This window comes from Dipteris shenzhenensis, chromosome 15, assembly GCF_047967505.1.
Source record: "Dipteris shenzhenensis isolate YYH24624 ecotype China chromosome 15, Dip_SZ_1.0, whole genome shotgun sequence".
NCBI classification, from domain to species: domain Eukaryota; kingdom Viridiplantae; phylum Streptophyta; class Polypodiopsida; order Gleicheniales; family Dipteridaceae; genus Dipteris; species Dipteris shenzhenensis.
Genome location: NC_141610.1, coordinates 4,514,201 through 4,541,376, shown reverse-complemented (window position 1 = coordinate 4,541,376; position 27,176 = coordinate 4,514,201).

Genomic DNA, 27,176 nt, shown 5'->3' with positions numbered 1-27,176 from the left:
GATGCGAGGGATTATGGGAAAATGTCGCAATACCTTACGAGGCACGTCCAAGGTTTTGAGATCTGCTCTATATCTTGCCTCTCCATAAGTAGGACACTCTCTTGCATCCTTATGTAGTCCACGAAACAAAACGCAATCGTTGACACATGCATGGATGCGCTTGTAATCTAATCCTCCAAGAGAGGTCACATGTTTCCTTGCCATATCTCTTGAGGTCGGTAGTTTATTCTCCCTTGGAAGCATTTTACATAGTAGCCTACACGTGAAGACCATAAATGAGGAAAAGCATTCGAGTAATTGACCCACTACCATAATTCACCATGTTTGCATTAAGTAACTTTCAAATTTATATAATTGAAAGACTAAAATATCAAAAAAAAAATTAAAGATTTATAATTACTATATTTTACTAGTAATAGTTAGAATGAGTAGTATCTTCAAATCCATATCTAAAATGAAAACTATCAAAACGTGTTAGTTTACTTCACATTTGCATGAACGAGCAATATTACTATTTCCATCATGAGTCATTACAAGGTGTTCTCCTCACTATTACAAGGCGTTACCCATACCCACGTCTTCTCCTACCGTCTAATAATGACCAGGCCTGCAAAATCTGATAAAATCGTTTCTCTAAAGGCGGGGTGACAGGTCCATTGGAATTCGAGTGGAGTAAATGCTTACCCACAACTCCCCTTCCTTAAACCCCTCGTCTCTCAAGCTTACCTCCTCCAGCTCGCCTTCCTCGCCCAAGCTTACCTCCTCCAAGCTTACCTCCTCCAAGCTCGCCTTCCCCAGCTCGCCTTCCTTGCCCAGCTCGCCTTCCTTCCCCAACTCGCCGTTTAATGCGACCGCCGTTTGCAATGTTCTCGAATTCCTGTTTGAGGAAATGCAACCTGCGCCTCGTATGATGTTTTTCTTTGGATTAGCATGTGGAGTTTATTGCTTTACCATCCCCATGGTCCTCCCTTGTGCTTTACTCTTCATCTCCTCCTCTACGTAATAGCCACCCTTCTACCTTCTTCTCCCTTTCTCCTCCACACTCTTCCTTGCATATTTCCGCTGGCAACATAGCAAGTTAAGAACTGGCCCATCGCGTTGCATCTTCCAATCATCCACAATAGAGGACAAGTTTCAAATTCCTTTCGATAGTACATCGACTTGCAGGACCTTCGAAAGCAACTTCTTGTCGCGGGATAAGCCTAACACGATAGTAAGGCACTTCTCCTCATCGCAAAGGTGTCTTCCAAGGACGGAATCCACTTTTTATGATCCCCACGCAATAGGTGCAATGTCAAAATGGGACGTCAGGATACATTACAACATGTCATAATGACGATCATCGCAGTTTGGTCCAGACTCCACAGAGTGCTGGTGCAAAATGCAGGGTAAAGAAGCCATTAAAGACGAATTGCGACGCGCAAAAAGCGACCCAAATACAAATAACTGCACAAAAAACCTCCGCGACAGGTAAAGCTATTGATCTGGGAATGCCCAAGATGCATTGACAAAAAACGAGCGAAATCGGGCTGTGTTGAATCACAATCTATGTAGCATTTTGAAAACAAGATAGAGGATTCCAAAACAAGATTAACCTGGAGGAAGGGCGTATTGGAAAGGGCACCCCTTTCCAATACGCTTTGTTTGAATCCCTTACTCAAATACGCTTTCCCGCTTTGCGCTGTTCTTTGGCATTGCTATAGCAAAGGACAAACTAGCTTTCGTGATGGAACCTGGAATGGATCCACGCTTTGCTGACATGAATTTGGACCCGGTGTTTGCAACGGAACACCCAACTAATACTGATTTGTTTGTGTGCATAGCCTCTTTCTATCCTATGCATGCCCACGCATGGGCAGCAAAAGAGGCAGCGCGTTAACGCGCTGCCTCTTTTGCTGCCCCAGGCTATGGTGTGTATGCCTTCCCACACTCCCCATTTTGTATAGTCTAATTAGTCTGCATTTTGGTGTCGGATTTTATCTCCTCGGGCTCTTCATGATTTTTGCTTGCTCCATTTTGTTTCGTTACTCCATTTTGGTTGCATTGCTCGGTGGTTGTTGCTAAGGACTCGATGGTGTTCATAGGTTTTTTGTTGACTTGGTTGTGTAGCAGCCCGAGGTATCATTTAATTTTATAGGACTTGCCGTCAAAAATTTGTGCCCATATTCTACAAACCATATATACGAGGCATGTATGTGGTTGCTAGAGTTACCCAGACCCTCTCCCATGTGAGGCATTCAAGTGATATTCAGCTCTTGAACGGATGAAAGAAGTTCACAAAACAAATGAGCGAGTGCAAGTCCAATGTTCAAGTGTAGAGATAAGAGGAAAATTTTTAGAAAACCTTGTAGACCATCGGCATCTAGGTAGCATTTCGAAGACAGTCCTATTTATGATCTCGAATTGCATGAGAGACCAAAAGAGACAGCGCGTTAACGCGTTGCCTATTTTGGTCCCTCGGGCAGTCCAATAGTCCCCTCCTTGCATAGCGATCAAAAGACCATGTGACCTATCCCTCCAAGAGTCCAATAGCATTCCAAAGACCATAAGACCTGTATACCAAAGCATACTTGGAGACAAAAGATGAAATAGTCGAAGCAACCTCTTGTGAGTATTGATACATGGAGGATTGAGTAGAAAAGCCTTGCTGAAAAGCATTCATGAGAGACAGCTTGAGATGCCAAAAAGGACAGCACGTTAACGCACTGTCCTTTTTCGCTTCTCAAGGTGTCTCTTCATGAGGGTAAGGGGTAGGCATAGAAGTGCATATTTGCCACTGCAATTCCATATATCTAAGTGTATAGATACCACTGCAAGTTGAAATACTATGTGCATTGGAGATGAAACTTTTTCTTTTAGGACACAAGTGGGTGAATGTTCCCTAAACTGGAAATCAATTGCATTGGTAGATACATGTATTTTTGTCTAGATATGTAAAATGATATTTATTCATAAGTGCGAGTTTACACACCTTTGCATTCATATATGTCAGCAGTTTGAGATATTTGTTTGAAGCTTTTTCCTTATGAGGTGTACACACTTCATTATCTGTTTGGGGCTTTGCCCTCGTGATATGTATTGCATATGTTTTCATAAACAAACCCTTTATCATATATATATGTGAAAAAGCTCTCATGTTTTTTTGAGCATATGGAAAGATTTGAGAAGACCTTTGAACCTGCCGTAGGTTATACTCTATCTGTTGTTACATGTTGTTTCTTGTTTTTAGTTTTGGTTTTTATTGAAAAGGTTTTGAGAACTATGATTGGAAAAATGCCTTGTTTTTTGTCTTTTCAGGATGACAGGAAAAAAAGGCAGAAAAGTTCAAGTGGCACATTCTACAAAGGTGACAAGAGGAACAAAAGTAGATCACAATGTTGAATCATCAGTAGGTGGAACCGAAGAGCAAGAAAGTGTGGTGGGTCTAGAGGTTGAAGTATCATCAACTCAAAGAGATGAAGGTCCACCAAGAGTGGAGGAGGATGAGTTGGATGATAGTGAAGTTCAGGTGGAAGGAGGAGGTGATGTGATTGGCAAATGTAGGATGTTTGATTCAAACCAGTGTCCTCGCATTCCCTTGTGTAGGTTGATACCTTATGCAAGAGTGAGAGGACTTCGTGATGATGTATCTTCACTCAAAAGTACATTTCAAGTGGAGGGCTATCTCCCGGAGAAAGGGTCTTTCATTGTATCTGTCTGCAAGAGTGATGGAGGGGAGATAGTTGTGACAGATGATATGAGGAAGAGTTGGTCTCCCACCTGGAGAGAGGTGGATGAGGAGTTTGAGAAAGATGTGATGTCTAACACTGACTTCCCACACTTCCCAGAGTTCAACTGCTATGGTGTGTATGCCTTCCCACACTTCCCAGAGTTCAACAGCTATGGTGGCAGTTGGACTGCCTGGGGCAGCAAAAGAGGCAACGCGCTGCCTCTTTTGCTGCCCCAAGCAGTCCAACTGCCACCACATCCAAGAGAGGGCAGGAAGGTACGCCGACGGCAGCAAAAAGAGACTTATGGCACAGAAAAATACAGTAGGGATGTGCTTCAACTTGGCTGTAGTCCTAGCACGCGAAATGCTATCACACAGAAACTATACATTCAATAGATGTCAGAGTGCTTACCAAAAACATATGGTATAGCGCGAAAGCAGGACTCAAAAACATATGGTTTTGGCGTCGAGTTCTTGTATTTTTTGGAGGTGCTGCTGATTCGTGAACGGTGAAAGCTAGCTATGTTGTAGGCTCTAGCTATGGGCCGAGTGAGGAGTAGACGTTGAAACGTTGAAACTTTGGAGCAAAGCCGGAGAGGGGATCCATAAAATAATACCTGAGTGCGACGTAGGTGATGAAGAAGGAGGCCTGGGGAGGGAAATAGGAAGCGAGGAGGTTGACGATGGAGGGGGGGTGGGCGATGAGGGCACGGGGTAGCGATGGTGACGCCGAGGAAGACTGGAAGCGGAGCGATGGAGAGGCGAAGGAGGAGCCAAGGGAGGAGGGCAAGGAAGGCGAGCTGGGGGAGGTAAGCTTGGAGGAGGGAACGGATGATGGGGAAGGCGAGCTTGAGGAGGGCAAGGAAGGCGAGCTGGGGAAAATCCAGGGAGGGCAAGGTGGTAAGGCAGGAGAGTGTGAAGTGATCGAGGAAGAGCGCCAACCCCGTCCTCCTTCGTTTCTGCCTCTAACAGACCACAGATACGATTGGCGACCGTGGCCTCTCCACGCGCTGCATGCGGCAGCAAGGATTCGCTGCTGCTGGCTACTACGCAAGAAAGAACTTGTTGCGAATGGTGCTATCTTCTTTGCAGGTGCGTCCAAGTCTTGCTGCAGGTGCGTCCGGGTTTCATGCAATCTCTGAATCAGCTGGCACACTAAGTTGACCGAGGTGCCGCAATGAAGGAGCGCCTCTGGGCTCAGTTTATTTCCTCCGTTCCAAGTACTTGGAAACTCTGACGGAACGCTGGGAAACATAAATGAATAAGAAGGTTTTTCAAACCTGCGAAGATCTCAGAAAGAGAAGTAATCAACGCGAAATTTGCCGAAACAGCGCAGGATCATGGGACTGGTTGGAGCAAGAAAAGATAATCAACGCGAAATCCCAGTTATGAATAGAACAGAGGCGAGCCGACCGGCTTGGACCAGTATAGCACTTCTAATCAATTGCTCATCGTTGCTTTTTCCAAGTAAATGTATTTCGATCTTCTTTCGCCCACACAATGCGCTAATACTCAGAGCTAAAGCAATATGCCAAAGCAAAAAGCTTCTAAACAACAGTAAATTGTGTACCTTTGTGGAGGGTGTCGCAAGCAGCGTGCCTTCAAAGTTTGCATGTTGTCTCTGTCTGTGAGCCGTCCAAGGTATCCATAATGCTGGCAAGAGCCATCCTGTCTTCATCGATTCAAAAAGCATAGGACCACTGCATGGATGAGTGTTATCAAGGAAATCTTTCCTACAAACAAGAAAAGACATGTACGAGTGGTATGCACAATAATTGACCCAAGGAAAATTAGTGAGATTGCTCTCTTGGCAGGGCTACAACGAATGAATTCGTAAGTACATGGACTCTCTGAATCTTCTCCACATTTGTGTTTTATGCTACTTTGCATTTATTGATTGGGTTATGTACTTTACTGTTTGTTTTCTAGCATGAATGAACATGCCATTATCAAACCCAGTCTAAGGGACATACTCATAAATGCACACAACATTTGTGAGTGTGACTCTATGGTGTTTATGAAAACATTGTCTTTGAGTGAGATCAAATCAATAGAGAATTGGAGGGCTCAAGAGAGTAAAGGGAAGAAGCCATGGTTTCCATTGACAAGAGGTTATCTGGCAAGGCTTGTCTTCCAGGTAGAATGTTGCATTTGTATTGATGCTTACTTCTTTATCACTCCTTTGCTTTCTCTAATTGGAACTTATGTATGTAGGTTGAGTACAATACAAAGCTTAAAAAAGCAATGGACAAAATATCTACAAAGCTACCTTTAGATCAAAGGGGAGAGGCAGAAGAAAAGCAGCGTACCATAATTCAAAAGAGAATTGCTGATAGGATGGGAAAGGTGTGAATTGAATTTTCTATACTTTGTTGCATTTATTTTGAAGTTAAGTGACTGACATGTCATCTTTGGATAGGTGTTGAATTGTATAGATCTTGGTCTTGGAGAGGCTTGGTTGGAAAAGTTGTTTGCCTTGCGCTTTGATGGTGCGGACTCTTGCGTGACATTGGAGAAGCTCCAACTCATTGCAAAGTCTGATTTGAGATTAGAAAAAAAAAATATTTTCCTTTCTTTGTTAGAAGCCACTAAACCTATGCGAGACATGTACTTCATGCCTGTGGGCGACTTTGAGTACAGAGGCTGTGTTTCTTCTACCAATACAAATCATCTTTCATGGTGTTTGTTTGTTTCTTGCCAATAACATGACTCTTATTTTTTTATTATAAAATTGCGTCAACTTTTACTGTTTAGGTGGATTAGTAGAGAGATATTTTTGGAGAAGGTGGAGAGACAGTCATTGAAAGTGCTTGAAGATTTGAGGGTGATCACAACAATGGGCATGCCTTTGGATACCCCTAAGGATTACACATTGCAGCAATACATGGAGGATATAAAACTGGAGGGGAGAAAACATATGTTTGTGGTGCTAAGATCAAAGGAAACAAAGATGGAGAGCAAGGGTGGAAAAAAAGGAGATGGACTATCTGAGTTGGACATGGCTGCCCATAGGGTGGTTTATAGGTATGTTGTCAATTCATTCGAAGGTTCATTTTTCATTTGTCTATTTTTGTGCTATTGATTCATGTAATTACACAATCATTGATGGTTGTTCCACTTGATTTTTTGACCTTTTGATGGTTTGGGACATCCAATTTTTTTGGGTTTCTTGGTTGATAGATATCTCTCCCACTTGGCAATAGAGAAAAGGATATTTGACATTCCAAATTTGTGCAAGAGTTGGGTGGAGATTGGTCATGCTGCATGCATGTATCCACCTGGCATGCACCGTCTCTCTCAATGGGAATTAGCACATTGTCCCTGGTGGATAGATTTTCCTAAAGGACAAGTACTGGTGCGAGAAAGAGACTTGTACACTACTTATGCTTCACAAAAAGCCAATGAAGCAAGTAAGGACAAAGTGGAGGGAAGCTCAAGGAGAGATAAGAAAGAGAAAGAGAAACAAGAACATCCTACAGAAAAAGGTAAGGAAGATACAATATGATTGTTTGTTGATGTTGTCTTCAATTTGTTTTGACATTGCATTAATAAGTTTATGATTGTTCTCTTTCTAGATGAGGGACCATCTAGTCCTATGCGGCATGAAATGGATCACATAGAGAGTGTAGGTAAGGGTGTTGTTGTGTTCTGCATATGTAGTTGTTCCTTTAACACTAGTTTTACTTGTAATTAATTTGCTTTTGCATATAGGTGGAGAATCAATCTCGGGACTTGTGAAGCAATACGTGTTCCATCGATCACAGTCACCTGACATTTCCTTGGCCCGTGGCATCACACCTTTGTTTGCTTGTACAGTTGGAGATTACATTGTAATGGGCAAAGACTTTGCTGACTCTAAAAGAAATGATAAGTATGCTATTTTGCATGAGTTTTTTATTACAGTGGCTAGTCGAGATCAGGACTACAAGAGGATGGGTAAGAAGGTGAAGTGGGCTTCAGATTTTATATTGCTCGATTTTCCATCTGGCTATCCACTTGATGAGAGAGGATCCACTCCTACTTGGAATGTCTTGCTTGAGGACCATGTGCGGCATGGGCTTGCCGTTGCATCAGCTTCTTTGTCTAATAGTGGTTGGTTGGCATGCATATGTCCTTTGGCAGGTAAGGCACAATACCACAATTGACATTTCACATTTTTTGTTTCCATTCTACTAGTTTTAAATAAAATTAATTGCTTGTAGGACAATGTATTGGTTGGATGGAACGGTTTGCATATGTTCAGGGCTTGGAGGTTGTCAGACGTGTGATCATTCATGACAAGTTTCCATATGGATTTTGTAGAGAACATGATAAAAGTGTTAAGGTAAGCTACCATTCCATGCATTCTATGTTTGCATTCCATGATAAAAGTGTCTTTGACAAATGTCTCCTCGTTAGTCCTATGCATGCTATGTTTGGAAGGATAAGTCCTATGCATGCTATCTTTGCCATCTTTCATGCTATAATGCTTGCTAGTTGAAGTCAATATACTATACATGTTTTTCTCCATGTGGTTTCCAGATGCAATCTTCAGTATTAGCTCTAATACGTAGAGCAAAGAAGAATCCAATAGTTTTTTGGGAGGAGAGCTTTCCACTTTTCCAACAGCTTTTGATTGATCCACGTGAAGATGTCTGGACTCATTACATACCTCCCTCTGCAAGGACAATCATGCCGATGTCTTCTCAGCTAGCACGAGGTGGACTAGAGAGGAGTAGTTTTTTTGTAGGTTGCATTATGTCTCTTCTCTGTGTTCCTGGAGGGCTGGTTCTAGAGATGGGTTGTGGTACAGCCCCTCTTATGCATGCTTGTTAGGCCATTGGCAGGCCTTGTTTTTCATTTGATTCAGACAACAGTATTATGGCTAGCATTGTTGAGCCACTTGTGGCAGATCATTCTGGAAAACGGATCAGGTCAGAGCATGATGGAGAGGGGGAAGAAGAGAGAGTGGAACCTGTCACAAACCCCTTTGATGAGTAGTATGCTACTGGCCCTGAGTTTTTTTGTTATATATTTTGAATGCTAAAATTGAGGACTTTGAAAGTGTTATTTAGCATCTTTATAATATGGTAGATAGTGAACATTTACGGGTGCCTTTGAATCAAGAAAGTACAAATTTTGATGCTTTGGATAGTGTTTGTAAGGCCTTGATCTAGCAATTGATTTTTTTTGCTTTTTGTTGGTAGCGAATTGTCTTTTGTATAACACATAAGGATGGCAAGACTTTCTTCTTGTTGGAAATTATTTTCATTGTTCCACTTTGACTTACTTTCCTTTGAAATGTATGTTTTGTTGTAGTTTGTTGCCATGCTATGCAGAAAAAATGGCAAGATTCATGACAGCCGACAAGAGATATGATGAGTGGCAATTAGATAAACCACATGCGCGCAACTACTTTCTTGATGATGAATGTCAGGGGGATTAGAACATGGTTTAAAACACCATTTTGTTCATAGACTGATAATTGTTGTGGTGAACCATGGATACATTTGGAAAGTTTTGGTCTAGTGCATTTTGCGGGTGAAGTGGTATTTCAATAGTCATCTATGTTATGAGTTTGGTAATTAGTTTATGTTCTTCAAGTGAAAGATGGGGTGGATTGTAAGTCTGATTATTGGTATGCTTATTATGACAACATCTTGCTATAGTAAGTTCGGTTTCAAATTTGTTCTCATCGGAGGAATTGTAAAAAAACTCGCTCGCTTCATTGGGCCCGCTCGCTTTTTCTCGCTCGCTCTATTGACTACCTCATCCTACTTTATGCTATCATCCCTCCCTTGATGGACATATAAATCCCGCACCATATCATTAAACACCTCCTCCTCCACGGCTTCATGAGGTAATGGTGGAGGGCTACTATCACCATCACTCCATGCATCTGTAACGGTCCCTCCTGAAGATCCCACCTCATATCACCGACGCTTCGCCTCCTCACGGCGAGCATAAGGCAACATATGCGGATGCTCGGGGGGGTCACTCATCATATGTAACCCTATCACGTGAGTTCAACAGAAGGATTTTTTTAATTTCTAAAATTTACAGAAATAAATATACATAAGGGACTATTTAAAATAGTTTTGAAAAAAATTTACAGATTTGTATAGAAAAGGGGTACATTTTATTAATGAAATTTTTTATAGATAAGGGACTTTAAATAAAGGCCTTGAACGCACGTGATATAGAGGGTTTATACATAGTGACCCGCCCGAGTGCGGATGTGGCACTGCATCCTGTATCAAATTAAAAGGGGATCATAACTCAAACATATGAACACCCATAGGTATCTCAATCAACCTTAACTTACAAACCCTTACCCTGTTTATGGTCACATCCCATTCTCCATACTTTGAAATATGATTGAGTGTAATCCTGCGTGCACGATACATGTTTCCTCGACATCAATCACACAAACATTTGATTTTTTGCTCCAACCACATTTCGCGATGGTGGATATGGAGGGTTTCATCCTCACTAGAGCTACTTGTTGAAGATGAAGACATCCTACAAACAAGCAACCCACCAAATTTGCTTTCTTCAAATGTTTAATTTAAACTCTGTGGCACATCTAAAGGCGCGTCTAAAACCGCGTCTAAGATCACGTCTAAAGGCACATCTAAAGGTGCATCTACTCTGTGTATTTAGATGCGGCTATAGACGCGCTATTAGACGCGATTATAGACGCAGCTTTTAAACCTGCTTTTAGCACGCTCGCTTTGCTTTTCTTCACATTACTTATACTTCGCGCGGCTTGCTTCCTTCCTCATTAGCAGATCCACAATTTCGACGCTTAAGAGAAAGGCTCCCATACTTACTTCCAAGCTTACACTTAAGAGGAACACACCCACACTTACTTCTAAGCTTAAAGGAGAGGAGGAAGAACAAGGACGAGAAGCAACTTTGAAAAAGAAGAAGAACCTTCCATACCTCTATCCACGTAAGTCCTTTTGCAGTTGATCTTGTTTGGAAGTTTGCTCTCTTTAAATTTGTACTTTCTCGTATCCAAGAAGCGCATGATCTGGGTATCAGTGTCACGTTTGTGTGTTGGGCGCAATGTCCTTTTCTACTTTTTAGAAATCTCGTCTGTCGGAGCGTGTGTATAGGCGTGTCTTAGAGCGTGTCTAAAAGCACATTTATAGGCGCGTCTAAATGCACGTCTAGCCTGTTTGCAGACCCTGTTAGATGCTCTGTTAGACGCTCTGTTAGACGCTCTGTTAGACGCTCTGTTAGACGCTCTATTAGACGCGTCTATAGACGTGCTATTCAGATGCGTCTATAGACGCGATCCGACGACGCGATCCGACAGTAAGCCTCTCTTCCCTTCCCCTTTCTTCTCAGCTCATCAGTAATAGATTTTTTTCCTTTTTTCCAGTTCAACATGTGGCCAGGAAGTGCTTCTAGCTGACCTGATCCCCGGGAATCTATTTGGAAGGACTTATATAACCTTTTAGGGCACCCTCCTACTCCTGCGGAGTTATACGGGTATATGACGGGTACTCTAAACACTCCCTAGGAGTCGGCACTACAGACTCCAAACCACCCCACACCGCTTGAGATCACCCCAGCAGAGTCAGCACAGCCGTCTTATGCCCCTTCCCCCATACCGTCTTATGCCCCTTCCCCCATGCCGTCTTATGTCCCTTCTGCCATCCCGTCTTATGCCCCTTCCCCCATGCCGTCAGGAGGTCCTTCTGTCTCGTAGAGCCGTCGATGTACTCCTGTGCTGTCAAGACTCGGTTCTCCAGCTACAAGTGGTCAGTGTAGTCCCGTGCAGTCTTCAGCTACGAGTGGCCATCGTATGAGCTTGACACGACCTAGCAGCAGGCGTAGTAGCAGGGAGAGCGGTGGGGGATGCATGGCACAATGCTTTGGGAGGGGTGGCGGTGGGGACGATGATGATTCAGATGATTTAGACGTGCCTCTGGGTGATGGTACGATTTATTATGACATCACTCAGACAGGAGGCATCTTGATGGATGCGCGGGGGAAGGACATCATGGCCTCTCCATGGCCTTCATGCATTCTGTAATTGCTAACAATTATAGAGATTGCTTTATCCACTACAAAGACTAGCCAAAGAGGTTGGCTGATGAGACCCTCGCTGCTGTTCGCTCTAGGTATCCTAACCCCCCCAATCGCCAGTTCACACATAAATGGGCCAAGTCAAAGATTGTTACGATACTTGGCAATAAAAGATCTTCGCTTAAGAGGCAGGCACTAGCAGAGCTTGCCAGGCTTGAGGCAGGTCAACCACCAAGGGGCCCACCCCACACCGCTCACAAGCGTGAGTGGAAGAAGGCAATGAAGTCAGCGAGGGAGGACCCCAGTCTGCAGCACATGGAGGCACGAAGGATCTAGATGGAGGAATATGGAAGCGCGCATTTTGGAGCAGGGGGTGTTGAATCATGGGAGGCCCAATTTGTAAGTATCAATATCAAATTATATTGCTTATGTAGTTTATTAGGAGGTTGTTTCTTTGTACTAATCCCTCCGCAAAGTGTGTCGTCATGCAGCTTGAGATCGTGGGCAGATACCCTACTCCTGTGGAGATAGCCTACCACCGCCACCATCGCAGAGGAGATACATGGAGGCACTTCTATGATGACGGGTTGATTACTGAGGAGTAGTATACCCGGGCTACTGGAGCGGCCCCCCAGGTATTTGAAAGTTATTAAATAATGCCAAAATTATAAGTAAAGATTTGATTTTTCATACATTGATATATGTTGTCCCTTGTTTACAGCCTCGTGCACAAGATGATGAGGAAGATGAGGAAGGAGGCGCAGAAGGGAGTGCAGAAGGGAGCGTGGAAGGGAGCGAGGACATGGAGAACATAGATTAGTCATAGAAGTAGTGCTAGCTACTCTTTTTTGTACTTAAAGCCACTGGCTTGGCTTCATGCCTCTTGTATATACACTCCTCTTATTTTTTGTATTTGAAGCCACATGACGTGGCTTAGCTTCCTTATTTTTTGTACTTGAAGCCACATAACGTGGCTTAGCTTCGTGCTATATGTATATACAAGCACTTTTTGAGCTTTCAATTTTATTGCGTTTTGGAGTTGTAATGTTTTATTTGGAATTGTAATTAAAATGCGGTTGGCTGTAAGAACTGAATTACACAATGTGGATATGGGATTCTTGTAACTATATAGCATACACAACATACGCAGCATTCTCTAAATTAAAAAATAATAATAATAAAGCGCGTCTATCAGTGCATTTATAAATGCGTCTATTTATGCATCTGTCTGTTCAACAAGCGTTTATATTTGCGTCTATAAACGCATTTACAAGCACGTCTATTTAAGCGTCTAAGTGCGCATCTATACGCACGTGTGCGAATATATAGATGCACTGATAGACGCAGGTCTCTAGACGCAAAAATAGACGCACAAATAGACGCGCCCGTAAGTTTTTTATTTAGTTCAAAAAATGCGTCTGTGTGCACGTCTATGGGTGCTTTGTCTTGTTGTGAGCCTCACGGTTAGAGAAGGTGAGGTAATCACATTGCTATTGAGCAGGATCAAAGGAGATTGGCCCATTAGTCAAGCTTTTAAAGAAGAAATGGGGTTCAGAGGGAAACCTTTCTCTAGAGTATGCCTAAGTGATTTTAAGGACAACTCCTCTCTTGATGCCCCACTGTCTACAAACAGACAGTCTAGGTTCCATGCCCCTAGTGACAAACTGCCGTCGATATGGGCTGCATGGCTGAACAATGTCTGGAAGGCCACACCTTCTTACAAAATTGATTTTTTGTTGTGGCGGGTCTTGGTAGGGAAAATGCCGGTGAGATCAAGAATCTCGAAATGGAACCCAAGCGTAAGTCCCACTTGTTTATTTTGCAAGGAGGCCAAGGAGAATCACATGCATCTATTTTGGGACTGCTTCTTTGTTAGAGATGTTTAGAAATAGATCGGGCTCAGTTTGATAGGAGCTCAAGTGACCTTTAAACTAAATTGGAAAATGGCACTCCTAGGAGATAGATGCAAGATGACTAACCCTTTGTATGAGATTTGGCAGTTGATCAAAGGACATGTCATAATGCATGTGTGGAGGCATAGAAACAATCTTGCCTTCCATAGGCCACACTTAGGGAGACGAATGATTGTAGCCATTATAGAGGACACAAGAAAGGCAATGAAGTACTTTGGTTAAAAGAATGATGCTTGTAATCTTTTAGGAAAGATCTGAGGGTTCCTGCCTCCTTGTTGGGAGGACACGCTGATGATGTATTTATTTTTTCTACCTTTTTCCTAGCGTTTTGTACTCTAATACAATGACTCTTACCGCCAAGAAAACATTTTCATGGTAAAGAAAGAACATGTCCTTGTTTTTCACCATGCATTATGCATGAGCATAGGAAAACATGCATTGGTGGTCTTCTACCCATGAAAATGTTACCCGATGGGAATGATACTTTGCAAGGGCCTTAAAATCTCCTATTCTTAGGCTTGTTCAAAGTATCTTGCCCATCAACTACCATTTTTATGGTGAAGAAAGAATAGTTCCGTGTTTTTCAACATGCATCATGCATGAACATAGAAAAACATGCAACAGTGGTCTTCTATCCATGTAAACAGTACCGAATGACGATGATACTTTTCAAAAACCTTAAAATTACCTATTTGAAGCCCTTTGCAAAGTGTCATGCCCATCAGGTACCATTTTATGGCTTGGAAAGAATATTTCCTTATTTTTGAACATGCATCATGCATGAGCATTGAAAAAGACGTATCGGTGATCTTGTAGCCATGCAAATGTGTCTTGTCCATTGGGTGTCATTTGCATGGCTTGAAGAGTATGTTTTTTTGTTTTTCAACATGCATCCCTCATGCATCATGCATTTTCGATGCACGACATGCATCAGAGGTCTTCTAGCCATGCAAATGGTACCCAATGGGCATGGTACTTTGTACAGCATTAAAATCACCTAGTTTAAGGCTCTTGCAAAGTATCATGTCCATCAGATACATTTTTATGGTGAAAAAATGTATTTCCTTGTATTTTACCATTCATCATGCATGAGAGTAGAATAACATGCATCGGTGGAATCCATGCAAAATGGTATGTTATGGGCTTGATATTCTACAAACAGACAGTCGAGGTTCCATGCCCCTAGTGACAAACTACCGTCGGTATGGGCTGCATGGCTGAACAGTGTCTGGAAGGCCACACCTTCTTACAAAATTGATTTTTTGTTGTGGCAGGTCTTGGTAGGGAAAATGCCAGTGAGGTCAAGAATCTCCAAATGGAACCCAAGCGTAAGTCCCACTTGTTTATTTTGCAAGGAGGCCAAGGAGACTCACATGCATCTATTTTGGGACTGCTTCTTTGTTAGAGATGTTTAGAAATAGATCGGGCTCAGTTTGATAGGAGCTCAAGTGCCCTTCAAACTAAATTGGAAAATGGCACTCCTAGGAGATAGATGCAAGATGACTAACCCTTTGTATGAGATTTGGCAGTTGATCAAAGGGCATGTCATAATGCATGTGTGGAGGCATAGAAACAATCTTGCCTTCCATAGGCCACACTTAGGGAGACTAATGATTGTAGCCATTATAGAGGACACAAGAAAGGCAATGAAGCACTTTGGTTAAAAGAATGATGCTTGTAATCTTTTAGAAAAGATGTGGAACTGAGGGTTCCTGCCTCCTTGTTGGGAGGACACGCTGATGATGTATTTATTTTTTCTACCTTTTTCCTACCTTTTTTTACTCTAATACAATGACTCTTACTGCCAAAAAAACATTTTCATGGTAAAGAAAGAACATGTCCTTGTTTTTCACCATGCATTATGCATGAGCATAGGAAAACATGCATTGGTGGTCTTCTACCCATGAAAATGTTACTCGATGGGAATGATACTTTGCATGGGCCTTAAAATATCCTATTCTTAGGCTTGTTCAAAGTATCTTGCCCATCAACTACCATTTTTATGGTGAAGAAAGAATAGTTTTGTGTTTTTCAACATGCATCATGCATGAACATAGAAAAACATGCATCAGTGGTCTTCTATCCATGTAAACAGTACCCAATGACCATGATACTTTGCAAAAATCTTAAAATTACATATTTTAAGCCCTGTGCAAAGTATCATGCCCATCAGGTACCATTTTATGGCTTGGAAAGAATATTTCCTTATTTTTGAACATGCATCATGCATGATCATTGAAAAAGACATATCGGTGATCTTGTAGCCATGCAAATGTGTCTTGTCCATTGGGTGTCATTTGCATGGCTTGAAGAGTATGTTTTTTTGTTTTTCAACATGCATCCCTCATGCATCATGCATTTTCGATGCACGACATGCATCAGAGGTCTTCTAGCCATGCAAATGGTACCCAATGGGCATGGTACTTTGTACAGCATTAAAATCACCTAGTTTAAGGCTCTTGCAAAGTATCATGTCCATTAGGTACATTTTTATGGTGAAAAAATGTATTTCCTTGTATTTTACCATTCATCATGCATGAGAGTAGAATAACATGCATCGGTGGAATCCATGCAAAATGGTATGTTATGGGCTTGATATTCTACATGGGTCTTAAAATCACTTATTTTTAGGTTTTGCCAAAGTATCATGCCCATCGGGTACCCTTTGCAAGGCTTGGAAAGATATGTTCTTGTTTTTCAACATGCATTGTGCATGAGCATTGAAAAACATGTCGTTCTTCTAGCCATGCAAATGGTACCAGGTGGGCATGATACTTAGCACGGACCTTAAAATATCCTAGTTTAAGACTTGTGCAAAGTATCATGCCCATTGGGTGTCATTCTCATGGCATGGCTTGGAGGGTCATTGTTTGCTTGGGCATAGCCATTTTTGGTAAGGTTCAAGGAATTTTATGTATATAGGTATCTTGCATGACCCATAATAACTTATGCATTGCTCAATGAAATTTGGAAAAATTTGTCTACATTCAAAACTTGAACATGAAACCAATAAATTATGGAATAATGATTTGTAATGAGACATGTGAAGCATGCATCCTGAAGAGTATAGGAAATAGCAATTTATTCAAAAACATCAAAATTTTATTCTATACATACATGCAACCACGTAATCATTCAAAAGTACACTATGTCATGAGCTTCTCCTCAACCCAAGGACACACCTAAACGAGAACATTAGGTATGGGTTAATAGGCGTCTAATGTTGTGCTAAAGTGATGCACACCTATTTGAGAGAACGCTCCATAACTTTTTTTTGATTTGTTGAAAACCAAAACTGATTGAACCCTCCCGCCCTCGCTTCCACTGCCGTCCCTCCCCCCCCCGCCTTCGACCCCCGCCTCGACTCCCGCCTCCGCCCTCCGCCCTCCACCCCTATCTGCCTTCCGCCTCCACTCTCGCCTTCGCCTCCGCTTCCCCCACCCGCCTCGTTTCGTTCCGTATCGCCTCACCCTTCTTTGTCAAACCCAGGCTCCAACCCCTCGTCTATCCCCCCCTTTTTGGGGTGGCAGCCTCTTCTTCATCGGAGGTCTCACAGTTCGTGGTGGTATGGAGGCTCCCTGCCCGGATCGGGAGGCCCAATCAGACCCTCCCTCTCCAGATGCCTACCGCGTTATCTTGACAGAGCAACAGTCATCTCGGGTAAAAGAGGTTGCCAATGACTTTGCCCTTACTTCCGTCTATGGCAGAGTCATTGGACACTCCCCCTCCAGATCAACCATCAGGGCACTCTCATGCTAGAGGACAGCCACATTGAGGAGGTGGCCCTTATGGCAAGGGGCATCTTCTGGCTTAAACTCTCCACTGGGAAAGCTGCGAGCAACCTGATTGCTGGTTCCCCCACATCTGTGGATGGAAAGATCATTATGATAGTCCCTTGGTACCGTGGATTCAGCGCAGTGGATTTTGATGCTTGTTTCCGCATACCTCGCCACCTAGTGACGCTAGTTTTTCCAGGCCTTGCTGCTGAGCTGCGGCCGATAGTCAGGGACCTGGGCTCCAACTTTGGCTGGGTAATGCATGACACTTTCGCCGACGCGGTTACTGCGGCAGGAGCCCCCCGAGTCCGTGTGGCTGTGGCAGACCCTGCGACTCTCCCTGCAGTGATTGAGATCGTGACAGACGCTGGCAGCATTACCCAGAGTATGGTAGTCACAGGACAGCCAGGCCAGTGCTTGAGGTGTCACGGCTTTGGGCACCTGGCTGCTATTTGTCCAGGATTCTCCAGTTCCTCTCGGCCCCCCCCACCCCCTCCACCTCCGCCCCCTCCCCCCCCCTCCGGGCAGCCATGTCAGGAGGAGCAGAGGCAGCCGGAGTCCCGGTCCAGAGATGGCTGGCGGCTGGACTGAGGTCAGAAGGAAAAGAGGAAAGGATAAGAAGATTTCTGAAAAAGGCAAGGAGGCAGAGGTTACCCAACCTGCAGCAGCGCCTCAGAGACCTAACAGGCAGCCGCCCCAGGGTCCTGGGAGAGCTTCTTCTTCGATGGTAGCCCGCCCTCTGCAGCCTCAGGTCCCCCTCTCTTCTGCTCCCTAGCCCCCTTCCACTCAGCCCCAGCCCCTTCCCCAGTCGCACCCCCCTCTTCCCGACCCGCAGCATTAGCCCCCGCCTCTTCCTCTTTAGCCCCCTCCTCTTCCTTCTCAGCCCCAGTCCCAGGTTCAGCTCCACCCCCCTCCCCCCGCCCCTCTCAGCTCTCCTGCAGTGTCAGTTGTACCGATGGTTCCTCAGCCGCGGGCAGCCCACACTCCCCCTCCTCCACCCCCCCCGCTAGTCGCCTCCATGGAGTCTGAGTTGCCTACCCCTTAGCCTCCTCCCCCTTCCCCTACCCAGGCAGGACACCCTGAGTCTACACCACCCATGGAGCAGTCTTCCCTGTCTGCTAGCCCGATCCCCTCAGTTGCAGACTCTGGTGGGCCTCAACTTCAGGAGAGAGAGCTGCCTCGTGACTTCTATAGATCTGGCCCCTGGGACTACTTGGATGTGGCCGACCTTGGGACCTTCCCTGCTTGTCTCGACATCAGTATCTTCCTGCTCCGTAAAGGGGCAGATGGGAAGATCGCAGCCTTGGCCCCGAGGGATGGCCCTAGCTTTGCTTTCACATTTCTCAGCGATGGCACCGAGACTTGGACAGACGACTCGGTCTGGGAGGAGGCTCTCAGAGAGCAGACGCACGCTCAGGTTTGCTCCTGGATATGCCCGTCGGGTGGACAGCTTGTCGAGACTCAGTGGTCCGAGGGTGACGTGCGCCTACGGTGGCGTTGCGTCGCCAAACGCTTAAGATTGATTGTGATCCTCAGGCCCCCTCTGTCGTGGCCCCTTCCCCAAGATGTCAAAGCCTGGACTCCTCAGAAACTCCGAGCCTTCTACGGGATGACTACCTCAGAGATCTCGAGTTGGCTCGAGAAAGCATTTGTCCATGGCACTAAAGGCCTTATGCCTTTGCTAAAAGTTTTGAAGAACGGGCAGGACGACCCTGCCTCCCCCTCCAAACCCTCTTAAAAGCATCAGCGCCTCCATTCCGATATGTCAGCTTCTTCATCGACATCAGCCGCGAGCAGACAGTTGTTCGCAGCCTATCAGCCCTCACCATGAGCTTACACCTTGTCTCCTGGAACATGAACGGGTTTCATTCTTCTGGCACCCGTGGTCCTAGGAAGCTCATCTTGAGACAGGAACTTCAGCCAGCAGTGATTGGTCGCTTGGATATACTTCTGCTCCAAGAGCATAAGCTTTCAGTGGCTCATTCCCGTAGCTGCAGGAAGATCCTCCCTGGATGCTCTCACACTTATTGGGAGCCCTCGATTGGGGCACAGGGGAGGAGTGGCGGCGTCTGTACTTCCGTGTGCGAGCTGTTAGCCCAGGGAGTTTTTGGTTATGGTACGTTGATTCTAGGCCATGCACTTTGGGTTGGCCTAGAGTTGGAGGGTTCCAAAATAGGAATCCTCAACGTCTATGCTCCCACAGACCTCCGATGCAGAGCCACTTTCTGGAGGACACTCACAGGGATTCTCCCAGACATGGATTCCTGGATTGTTGGAGGTGACTTCAACAATCTGGAGACCTTGGAGGACCAGCAGGGCAGAGGACCAGAGTTTACAGGTATGGCTCAGGCAGAGCAGTACGCTTGGGACTCCTTTATCTTCGCGATAGGAGGTAGGGACAGCTAGAGAGACTCATCCTTCCGCTGTTGGCACGGGAGCTTGGACTTCTCGTGGGGCTTCCGCAGGGAAGGAGGCAGACTCCTGGAGAGACTGGATAGATTTTATGTCAGTGATTGGGCCATCAACAGAGGTGGTCAGGCAGGTATAGTGCCAGGGACGACACTCTCCGACCACGCGCCTGTGCTTTTATCATTAGACTCGGCAGCTCAGTCCCTTCCTCCCCGTTTGTGCCGGATTCCCGACTCCATCTTCTCGAGGGAGGAGGTGCGCAGTAGTATCAGTAGCCTCTGGGACAGAGATTGGTGCGAGTGCGTGGATCTGGTTGATTCGGTGGCGCAGGCTTTGCAGGAGTCCAGCCAGATTTGCCAGCTCAGCTCGCAGCCCTTCAGGTTCGCCAGGAGTGGTGGGGCAAAGAGAGAGCTCTTCGTAGGGACCTCGCCTCCATTCAGCGACTCCAGTAGGCAGCCTCAGGCTCGGAGGAGCTTCGGATCCAGGCCCTTCGAGCCAGAGCCCTTCTTGAGGAGACTCTCCAGCGCCGCTCAAAGTTTTCCTATCATGCCTCCCTCTCATACTGGGCTCAGAAGGGCGACCAGATGAGCAAGGAGTTCTTCAGGACGCATGGCCAGAGAGCAGCAGGTGATCAGCTACGGAGTCTTAGGACAGTGGAGGGGCACATTGTTACTGATCCGGGTGAGGTCTTGAGGTTGGCTACCGACTTCTACAGGACTCTTTTCCAACAGGAGCAACTTGCCCCTCGTACTCGACGTTCCCGCGAGGAGGTATGGAGGCACATTCCAGCCCTGGTTCAGCCCAGCATGCAGGTGACGTTGATGGCAGTGTTCACGACTGATGAGATGTTGGAGGCCTTGATGGCCATCGATGGGCATAAATGCCCTGGCGAGGATGGGGGCTCTCTCTCACTTTCTTCACCTCCTTCTGGGATCAGATCCATCAGCCCCTCCTAGCAGCCCTTCAAAGGATTTTCAGCAGCGGATATATGCCAGAGAGCCTCTCCTTGGGACTGATTTGCCTCATCCCGAAGGGAGGAGATCGACAGGAGATTCGTCAGTGGCGCCCGATCACTCTCCTCACCACTGCCTACAAAATCCTTGCCAAGATGATCAGCACTAGAGTTCGGCCTCTACTTCTTGACCTCATTCATGACACCACTCAGACAGGCTTTGTCCAGGATCGCAGTATCCTGGATAATGTCTTCACCTTCTCAGAGGCAACGGAGTGGGCTCAACACAGTGGGTCACATTTAGCCATCCTACTTCTCGACTTTGAGAAGGCCTACGATCAAGTGGACTGGTCCTTCGTGGAGGGTACTCTGGAGCGACTAGGGTTCCCAGCAGGATGGATTCAGGGTATTTCAGCGTTATACAGGACAGCTTCCAGCAGGATCATCATCGGCGGCAGGATGGGAGAGCGATTTCGTTTGGAGAGATCAGTGAGTCAGGGTTGCCCCCTTGCTCCTTACTTGTTTCTCTTCTTCACCGAGGCCATGACATACTACCTTCAGGCGAGGTCTCGACCGGAATCCGGGGTGTTCGCCTTCCCATCAGGGAGGACACGGAGCTCCTCGATTCGGAGTATGCAGATGACACAGCACTGTATGTTCAGGATGATTAGATGATGCTCGAGAGGGTGAGGCTGGCCCTAGAGGTCTTCTGTTCAGCAGCTGGTGCGAAAATCAACTGGAACAAATCAGTTTGTTTTCTCACAAACCCCGGGGCGTGCTTACAATGGGGGAGGTTTTTGGGTTTCAGTTGGATCCCGTGGGGATAGACAGCTAGATATCTCGGCTTTCAGGTCGGCCTGGATATCACGCCAGCTCAGCAGTTTTTCCCGGTGCTAGATTCCATTCGACGGAAGCTGGCTTTCTGGAGCACTGCTAAGATCTCTCTTGCAGGTCGTGCTCTTGTAGTCAACCAGGTTCTCCTAGCCACGGCATGGTATGTGGCCTCTTGTTGGTGTTTCTCGAGATCCAGCGTGGCACAGCTTAGGAGGTTGGTCCGGAATTTCCTGTGGTCTGGGGGGGACGGTCTCAAAGATACCAGAGCTAGGGTAGCTTGGCAGATAGTCATTCTTCCACAGGCTGAGGGTGGCTTGGGGGTCATCGATCCTGAGCTTCAGAGTCAGGCCCTACTGGGCAAGCTGGTTATCCGTGGTTTGACCCCGGGGGGGCAAACGTGGAAGATGCTACTTCAGCAGGGGATCGGTTCTTGCGTCCCGTGCCGAGGGGGAGAGCGGCTACCGTCCCTTAGGTGGATCTTCACTTCTGCACCACTCACTCACCCCCGCTCCCCGCTCATTCGTAGCCTTCTCATGGTTTGGAGGCAGCTCTGCCTCAGTCTCATACAGTCCCCTCCTAGCTGTCAGGAGGAGATCGACCGCCAGCCGCTCATCTGGAATGATCAGGTCAGAGATGCCATGGGCCTTCAGCTGGGGGAGAGATCACACATCAGGTGGGACGGTTGGATGCGGGGGCCAGCCCGGTCCCTTCGAGTTTGGAGGGACACGTACAGACACTTGGAGACAGTTGCTCTAGCAGCCGTAGTTGGAGGTGCCCGTGGAGCTCAGGTGAGACGCACAGAGATAGACAGAGCGATTCCAGCCGGTTGGTTGGTTCCACTCGAGATTCAGATCCTCATGCCTAGTGATGACTGTTGGCTGGGACAGTTCACCCCCCGTGGCATCCCACTGGTGGTTGCAGGTCGGATGGATGACACCTCGGTTTCCTTCTTCGCAGTTTCGGGGGACGGCGACTCAGGAGAGAGGATGTGCTCATCGACCCCCTCCTCCCATGGCAGAGGGTTCGGGTCGTAGGCCTCATGGGGAAGGTTTGGCGGACCGATCCTAGTATAGAGCAAGATCAGCTACAGTTATGGCAACTGGCTCTGGGAGGGGCGGGCCTTGTCAGAGCTTGATTGGGACCCAGGAGAGTGGAGATGGTCAGAGATTGCGATAGGTTAGGGGCCGACTTCTTTCTTCGTCTAGAGCACGACATTGGGCAGGAGAGTTCTCGGGAGGATGCAGAGCCGCCCGCCCACCCAGCGGCCCAGTTGGTATGCTCAGAGTATCTCCAGGCTATTTTTGCAGGCCTTCTGGAAGGCCTTGTGGGAGAGCTGGCGGCCGCAAAAGATCTCCTACTTCCTTTGGCTACTCGCCCACAAGGGTCTTCCAGTGGGGAGCTGGTTGCGACAGGTTGGTCAGGATGGACGTTGTCAGATCTGTCAGGAGGACGAGGAGTCACCAAAACACTGCCTGTGGAGCTGCACTCGCGCCCAAGAAGTGTGGAGGTGGACCTTCGGGATCCTTACTTGTGCAGCACCCGAGTTAGGTTTGATCACTTGGGGCGCGTTCTGCTGGTGCAGCACCGCACCTGGCTTTCATCAGTGGTTCGAGGCAGGCCTGCAGGACCCCACGTTCCTAATCACACAAGGGACTTGGGGGCCGCTCGAGAGCATTCCGCCGCACCTGGCAGAGGCTGACACAGGATCTCAGGAGAGGCAGCCAGTCTGGGAGATTATTAGCAGCATCGCAGGATGGCACATTTGGACCTCGCGCTACGCGCAGATGAGGCGCAGATCCTCAGTGTCACCTCTCTTTCAACTGCCCAGGTCATGACCGACATCTGGAGCGAGATTATACACACCCTAAGAGGCCAGTGGGACTAGATACAGGGAGACCCCGGGCTGGCCGGGAGAAGCAGAGACGTTTCCTCCGTGATTGGGATACGCAAGGCCTCTTCTTCAAGCATACTTCGCAGGGCCTTCAGTGGCACTATTCACCACCTCTCTGGCTATTCATTCACACTCGCCTGATCCCTCCATGAGAGAGAGCTTTACTTTTTTGTTTCCTTTTAGGGCTACGTCTGATTTGTGAACGCAGCCCCGTCAGTTGCAAAGCTGACCTCATGTATCTTATTTTCGAAGTAATATAATCAGCACTGTTTTTTCGGTAAAAAAAAAGAAGTGGATTGAGAGATCTCGGGGGGGTCACTATGTATAAACCCTCTATATCACGTGCGTTCAAGGCCTATATTTAAAGTCCCTTATCTGTAAAAAATTTCATTAATAAAATGTACCCCTTTTCTATACAAATCTGTACATTTTTTCCAAAACTATTTTAAATAGTCCCTTATGTATATTTATTTCTGTAAATTTTAGAAATAAAAAAAATCCTTCTGTTGAACTCACGTGATAGGGTTACATATGATGAGTGACCCCCCCGAGTGAGAGATATGAAGTGGCCAAAGCAGAAAGAATAAATGCAAGGATGAGATTCAGAGTAATGTACAGGCGATCATAACCATATCCACGGGATCTGGCTCTTCTCCCTACTTACATGTCACTTGATTGGCTAGAACTCACTCTACGTAAAGCCGAACGTGATGGAGAGACAATGAACGAGCACGAGCGAGAGTTATCATCTGGATGTATGGTGCATGTAAGTTTCTTACCTCTTGACGTAATTAAGTAATTATTTGTGGCAATATATGCTATAAAATAGATGCATCTTCACTGTTTTAATGATGCTCTTTTACAGTACAAAAAGTACAGTGCATTATGGTCATATGGACGACATTTTTGCGTGAAACGCATCGATTCAAAGATAGTCACGTATGATTATCGAGTCATGGCTAACTTCACACAAGATAGCCGAGCAAGTGCTTCAGAAACCAATCTTCAGTTGGATTATTGTGGAACCATACACGACATCTATGAAATTGATTTCAGACGATTTACTATTTTCATTCTTGATGTAAAATAGTTTAGAACTACTTACAACGGTCCCCATGCGACAATGAGAAAAGATAGTAGCGGTCTCTTTGCAATAGACTCCACCAAACATTGGACCGATGAAAGTGATACTTTTGTTCTTCCCGAGCACTGTGAGCAGGTGCATACTAATGATTTAATTAGTTGAAGCTTTCATTTTTAAAGTCCATTGATACATGTACTTGAGCATAATTTCATATATATAATTGACGACATTTGGCACCCATCTTCAATATAGGTGGTTTTTCATCCAGATCGTTCTGATCCAAGATGGTGGTACGTGATCCAAGTTGCACCACGAAGTAAGCAAATTTTTGAAGATCGAGATGTGGATATGGAGATGCCACTACCAATTCCGGATCCAATTGATGAATCTAGCGAAGAAGATGTAGATCACCATATGAGCCAAGAGGAAGATGCGCATAATGACATCGCACGGGAGGAGGATGGAGATCACGATATTGAGGAAGAAGACAACAATCATCAAGAATCACCACACTTAAGCTTTATTGAAGAAGATGATCAAATACTTTTAGGTGAACGTACGATGCTAGAGTACGATGATGATATAGGAGATCAACTTAGTATAGAGTTGGAGATAGAATTGTTTGGTGCCTTAGACTTGGCTCAAGATGAAACAGTTGATGTAAATGCTCTTATTTGATTTTTCTCATCTCAAACTTGGACATGAATATATGAGCTTCAAAGGCTTGATGTACATGCTCTCATTTTTTTATTCTCTATGAGCTCAAACATGTATGAAAATTTAAAAAAATTTGTCATGGAAAATAACTAACTTTTAAGGCCTATTAAAAAAAAAAAACCTCTCTGTAAAAACGTCGCTATAAATTTGTATATCAGTGTCGCTATATAGCGACTAGTAGCAACAGTCGCAATATAGCGATGATTTAGGAAACCCACTTTTCATACCGACGATTAACGCTAAGCAGATGCTAAACATCGGTACGTAAACATCGCAATAGGATCCGTGTGTAGTAGTGATAGCATAAGAACTAGAGGCCACCTACCTTGCACAATACCTATTACAAGATCTTTGCTTAATCTCTAGCATTGAGGCTTAAATTTAAAATGGGGGACTCGATCATAGAGGAGCAAAAAGGATTTATTAGAGGGAGGCACATCCTTGAGGTGGTTTTGACATTATGGGAAGGTTTGACATATGTAGAGGAGCAAGATATTTGCTTGATGAAGGTCGACTTTGATAAGGCCTACGATAGGATGGACTGGGGTTTTTTACAAAGATAATGCATGGATATGGGTATAGGTCCAATGTTTTGGAGTTATGTTGAAATTCGCTTAGTACAAGCCAGAGCCAAAATTGAAGTTAAAGGACAAACTTATGAGGATTTTCCTTTGCAATGATCAATTAGACATGGATGTCCCCTCTCACCCCTCCTTTTTGCCAAAGGTGTAGACTCTCTAGGATGGCTTAAAAACACGAAGAAGTTGATGGAGGTAAAATCAAAGGTATTCAACTTTGGAGTGGTAGGCAAATTGTTAGTCGACAGTTCATGGAGGACACCAACTTTGCTCGGATTCAAGGCAGTGATATATTGTTTGGACACATGTTGTGTGGCTTTAGGATCGAGGATCTCAACCATAGTAAGAGTGGTGTCTTTGAGACCAAACACCCTTGACTAGATATTTTATTAGGTAAAGGATGCAAATGCTTGAGAGAGGGTGAGATTTTTGGTTGTTGGGCATACTTAAGGGATTCAAATGTTTGAATAAAGATAGGTGGTACTAAGTTATCATAGAAAATAAAGGGGAGGTACCAGGGACTACAACCTACATTGGCTAGAGAAATTTTGTGCTAAATCATTGTATTCACCATTAATCATTTACTTTATTTCATGCTGGTATCCCTCATAAAGGGTTTCGATAACTCTCTGTTTTTGTGGGGATGAGAGCTGAGACAAAGAAAGTTGGCTAAGGTCCAATGGAAATTCTACCTATACAATGCCCAAGAATGTTGGTGGGTTTGTTATTGTCAACATTGACAAATCATCAAGCAAATTTATGGGGCAATGGACTTTAAAGAAGATGCTCAATCCTGATACAATTTGAGCAGAGCTAGCTAGATGGAATACTACTAAGGTTAAGCCTTTGCAAGCATAAGCACTTGAAGTTCTTCCTGGAAGGTTCTGCCATTTTTGAAAGTAAACAATATGTGACCAAAGGGTCGGATTTATGGAAGGGTATGTGGAGAGCTTGGGAGAGTCTAAGACCTTTACTGATATGGAAAGGCTTTTCAAAGAAGACATGCATTTTTTGTAGTGGAGATTTGATTTGATTTTCGATAATACAGAGGGACTCATTGATCAGAGAATCTTCTATTAAAGGAGCTCTTGATTGAATATACAAGATGAATAATATTCGTTAGGCATGCCCAAAAGATTGGATAAAGTAATAGAGAATGGAAATAGAACTAAAATGAGACAAAGAATGGTAACCATGGTAGATGATGAGAGAGAAGACACATGTTATTGTACACCAACCATGCTGTATATGTGCTTGTTTTTCCTTGAGTGCTTCAGCAACCATGGCCACTGGC